This window comes from Poecilia formosa, unplaced genomic scaffold (assembly GCF_000485575.1).
Source record: "Poecilia formosa unplaced genomic scaffold, Poecilia_formosa-5.1.2 Scaffold629, whole genome shotgun sequence".
Classification (NCBI taxonomy): Eukaryota; Metazoa; Chordata; class Actinopteri; order Cyprinodontiformes; family Poeciliidae; genus Poecilia; species Poecilia formosa.
This window is the reverse complement of record NW_006800568.1, coordinates 204,934-210,736: the sequence shown is the minus strand read 5'-3', so window position 1 is coordinate 210,736 and position 5,803 is coordinate 204,934.

Here is a 5,803-nt window from a genome sequence, read left to right as displayed (position 1 = left end):
AGGACCCGACAAGGAACAAAGGGTTTAAATACACAAGGAGGGTAATCAGGGAACGAGACACACCTGGGAAGCAATCAAGGGGAAGGAGACAGGACACCACAAGGACTCACAAGGGAACAGAACTAAATAAGCACAGAAAATCCTAGAAATAAATACACAGAAAACACAGATCTCAACAGCTGTGTCTGCTCCTCGAGGACTGACTTTGGACACCCCTGGCCTAGAAAAAGAGGGCATGTCAACCCACACTAAATCCCCGGATCATAAGCTTCATGTCTCACTTGCCTGTCATAATGTTGGTGCTGCAGGCTTCTGTTGTAAGGCTGCAGCAGCAATGTTAGTAGCTGCAGTGTCAAAAGCAGAACATAGTTTGTTTAGGACACTAGTAGCAAACTCATTAGGTGCACATATGGGTGTTTGCCTAGCAAAGGAAAAAAATCAGCTGGTAAATAAGCCTCCCTACCATGAACCAAAAAGAATGGGATGAAATCTGTAGTGGAGTGTATACGAGTGTTGTATGCAGACTCAACCTGCTTCATGTGTTCATCCCATTCACCCCCTTAAGGTACTTGACTAACTGGTCTGTTAGACCTTACCACCATTCCATCTGACATTGCATGATATGGAGATGTCCTTGTTTTGTATACACCCATACTTGAACACAGACATTTTATAAGGTCTTAGTCAAACTGGCATCCCTGGTCTGTGTGTAGGGTGTGGGGAACAACATGGCGACAAATGTAATCCTCAAACAAACACTTCACTACAGTAACTACTGGTCTGGAAGTAGTTACTTCCAGACCAGTAACTACTGGTTACTGTACTTCATGAAACAGTCCATTAGATCAAGCATGTATCTGTTTCTATGAGTAGTGAGGGGCAATTCTGTGAAATCCATTGCTATTTTTTCAAATGGCTTTGAGACAACATGTTTCAAAGGGGCCTGTTGACAGGGCGTTGGCGGCAGCCGTGCCTTGCACACCACATATTCTAGATCCCACTCAGTTATATCTTGGCCAGTAGACATCTAAGGCCAGTAGCATCTGGCATGAGCACATTGTAAAGTCTTTACTGCATCAAAATGTCCAGCAAGAGAATGGCCATGTAGTGCCCTGAACGCTTCCTTTTGCAGACCACTTGGAACAACAATCTGCACAACAGGATAATACTTCACAGTTGATCTCACAATGTGGTGGAACCACTGTACATTCTATTATATGTGCTGTATAGTTCAAGAAAGACAATTGGGTTTTTCTGAGATGAATATCTGCTCCATATAAATTGCAGATTCCCTGACCAAATTCTAGAACTGTATTATGGAGTTGTAGAAAGTTCATACCAAGGAGAGTGCCTTCCCTGACATTCCTCATCACTTGCACATCATGGTGTAAAGTATGTGAGCCCATTTTAAGAGTCACTTCAATGGTGCCTAAAGTGTCCAAATTGTGGTCCATCATTGCTTTTGATAAGACAGTTTTTTCAAGGGTGCAGCAATAGATTTCTGTTTTTTCACTTAAAATGAAATATGGGAGCCTGAATCCAACATAATGTGAGTGTCAGACCCCTCTAAGATCCCATTAATATACGAGGTAAAAGCACTTACTGCTGCCATCATTGTGCTAGTTTCTGAAGGTAAGGGAATCACCCATTTACCACGCTAGATAATGTGTGTGGCAGTGACGCCATCTTCAACTCCAGCAATTCCACTGTCATTTAGCGTTTTATTTGAGTAAGCTGATGAGCGACCCTCCTCAACAGCTAGTCAATCAATCAATCAATCAAATTTTATTTGTATAGCATATTTCAGCAGCAAGGCATTTCAAAGTGCTTTACATAATAGTGCTAGTGTTTGTTTCCATGATAGTAGGATCCATCAGTTGAGTAGCCTGGATAGTTATGATCGGAACGGTAGTAAGCTGGTTGGCGACTACACATGAGGTGCCATGAATTTTTGGTCCTGAAACGAGACATGTTTTCATTGAGGGCTTAGGCTCCTCCGCCTCCATCATAAGGGTGTCTCCCAGGTGATGGGTGACGTCCTCTACTGCCCTTATTGTAGAAGCCACTGGACCTTAAATATTTTTCACTGCTGGCCCTGAAAGAAGGCAAACCAGATCTATAACCCCTGCAGTGTAGATTGTCATTTTGACTGCACCCATATCGGTGCCCATACTCAAGGGAGGGCTGGCAAAACTGTCTTGTTGGTGAATTTGAATCTGTTATCCAACTTCATTTTCAGTGTCCCTAGTTCTTAACTGAGGTCGTTGTGGAGGTTCCTCCATCTTTTCCTCAGTGTTAGTATTTATTTAAATGTTTTCATATGATTAGAATTTCACTTTTTCTTTGGTGGTTTTTCTTTGGTGGTGGTTATTGTATTAGGTTGTTTATTAATTTGGGTGCACATATTTAGTAAACACCTTATGTTTATTTAAGAATCATTAACATTTTGTTTTGCTGAGTTTAAGGACTGGCTGGCAGAAGGTGGTTGGTCGAAAGGAAAACCAGGAAGTAGAACAGTCCATCAGGCTGCTGGAAGCAGGGGACTTGATGTGAAAGAATCTGCCTCTCTCCACTAATAGCATAATTGCTAAAATCTTTTTGGCATTAGGTTATTTTGGTTTTTATAGTTGTGTTAAAGTCAAAATGTTTTAGTTTAAATTAGTCATTTATACATTATTTGTCTTTGTCTCCTTCCCTACCCCTCCTCGTTTGTGTAGGCCAGCATGTTTGTATAAATTCCCCTGTGTGTTTATTGTGTGAGGTCAGTTTTTGGTTTGTTATCTTGAGTTATGTTTGCCTTAGTTGATTTCTTTTGGGCCCATTTTGTTATATTTTTTAGATTTGTTGTTGAAACATTTTGTTAAGATTTTCTTTGGAAAAAATAAATAGAAAATATTTTTTTATATATGCCTTTGTCCTTGTCGTTGACTGATTGGACCGTCACAGTTGGTGTCAGAAGTGGGATCTACCAGTTAAGGAGGGTTAGGGTTAGATAAATAAATAAATAAATATTTATTTATTTATTTTTGGAACCAAAAAGAAGAGAAAAAAGAAGAGAAAGACCTAAACCATGAGAGGAGCCAGAGGTGGTCAGCTCTGGCTGACCAAGGAAGCGCAAACAGAGCATGAGGAGTGTGGTGAAACTTGTGAAACTTGTGAAGAGGGGAGAGAGCCAACCGTATCCGACTTGGCGGGGATCCTTCAGGCTCACATTGGACAGCAGAAAGCTCGAGAGGAACAGTGGAAGAAAGAGATGGCACGTCAAGATCACAGGCTCTCCAACATCAGTCCACTTTATCAGTCCACTTTATTTCAAGAGGAGCCCAGTCTTCTGAAGGCCTGAGGCCTTTTGTGCAAGACCCCGCCCCTTCCTCTGCAGGCTGAGGCCTGATGATGTGGATAGTTCACCACGAGAACCTGCACTGTCTGCTGTTAAGCCAGGTGACTCAGTTTCTACACATTTTTATAAAGAATCAAAACTGCAAAAGCTAAGTGAAGATGATGACATTGAGCATTTCCTTATAACTTTTGAGAAGATGGCATGTGCTTGTAGATGGCAAAAAAGTGACTCGGCATTTCAGTTGATTCCACTCTTGACTGGTAAAGCCAGGAGTGCATATGTACATATGGATGTGGATGAATCAATGAACTATGATAATGTTAAAGCTGCTATTTTACAGAAATATGAAATTAACAACGAGACTTATTGTCAGAGGTTCCGCTCTCTTCATGTGGAGCCAAATGAGTCCCCCAAGGAGCTTCATGTGAGACTTAAGAACTGTACGGCAAATGGGTTCAGCCCCGAGGTAAGACTGTTGAAGAAATAAATGACGTCATAATTCTTGAACAGTATTTCTGAATGTTGTCTCCAGAACTCCAAGTTTGGATTAAGGAACGAAACCCAAAAGATGCAACAGAGGCGGTTTCCCTGGCAGATGCCTTTGTGACTGCCCAATCATGGGCTTTTAGAGCTGCAAAAAGGGAGTTTATACCGATTCCAGGTAACACCAGTCAAACTGGAAATGTGAGTAAGGTGTCTGGAAAAGAAAAATGTTTTTCCCCCAGTCAACAAAACCTGTAAAAAAAAACATCTGCTATTTATGTGGGCAGGAGGGCCACACAAAGCCTATGTGTCCTCAAAATCCTGCGAAACTCTCTCAGATGTGTTTTGTACCCAGAGAGAACCATATATTGAACAGACAAAACCAGCCACTGATGGAGACTACTGTGGAAATAGATGGGCAGAGGGTCAAAGCTCTGATTGACACAGGAAGCACCCAGTCACTGGTACACCGCAGGTATGTCCCACCACATAGTATCTGCACTTCTGAAACAATACCCATCTGCTGTGTTCATGGGGATGAAAAAGAATATCCAACAGCAGACATTTACATGAGACTGCAAGAACATGTTTACCTGTTAAATGTGGGTGTTATGGATGAATTACCTTTTCCTTTTGTCCTGGGAAATGATCTTCCAGTTCTCACTGACCTAATAAATGCTTCTAAAATGTGCAATGTTGTGCTGACACAATCTCAGGCAAAGACCTCTGGTGAAGATGAGCCCAGCTTAAAAGCCTTGCCATTCTACGAGGCTGAGATTGAAGGGTGTCGTACTAAAGACCGCAAGTCTCGTGCACAACGCAAGCAAGAAAAATTCAAACATACCACAGCCTCTCCTGTGTTACCTGAACCTGAGGTACAGCTAGACTTTACCTGAGGTAAAGTCTAATATTTGCTCATAATATTTGTGAGCTGCAGCACCAGGATAGAAGTCTAGCTGACCTTATGAAGAGAGTTGAAGAAGGTGAAACTGCAGAGGAATTTTACGTGCAAAATGGCAACCTCTATAGGAGACATGGAGAATTACAACAGCTTGTGTTACCCAGAAAAGTCAGAAAAACAGTATTGACTTTGGGCCATTCAATTCCCTGGGCTGGCCACCTGGGAAAACATAAAACTATAGCCCAAATCCAACGGTGTTTCTACTGGCCGGGATTACACAAAGATGTTGCCAGTTTTTGCAGGAGTTGTCCTCAATGTCAAAAAACATCTACCAGATTTGCAGCGAGAGCTCCTCTTCAGCCTCTTCCTATAATAAATACACCATTTGAACGTTTGGGCATGGATGTTGTGGGTCCAGTGGAGAAGAGCAAATCAGGGAACCGATTTATGTTGGTTATCACTGATTATGCCACAAAGTATCCAGAAGTGTTCCCTCTGAAATCTGTTAAGGCTAAGACTGTTGCCTTTTGCCTGGTTCAGTTTTTTTTCACGAGTGGGGTTCCCCAAAGAAATACTGACTGATCAAGGGACAAATTTTTTGTCCAAACAATTGAAGGATGTGATAAACTGATTGGGATTAGGGGACTGAGAACCACCCCATATCACCCGCAAACTAATGGACTCAGAGAGGTTTAATCAGACTCTTAAGAACATGCTTCATAAGTTCTTCATAAGTTCATCAATGAAGCTGGGTCTGATTGGGATCAGTGGCTCCCTTACCTCTTGTTTGCATATCGGGACCTCTACCGGATTTTCCCCCTTTGAGTTGCTTTTTGGGCATGAGGTGCGAGGTTCACTGGCCCTTTTGAAGGAAAGGTGGGAGGGGGAGAAACCTGCAAAAGAACCTGTTAATACAATTTCTTATGTCCTCCAGATGAGAAAGAAGTTGGAAAAGATGACCTCATTGGCTCAGGAACATATGCGTGTCTCTCAACAGAAGCAAAAAACCTGGTATGATCAAACTGCTCATGTAAGGAGTTTTGAACCAGGTCAAAAGGTACCTTTTGACCTGGTTCAAA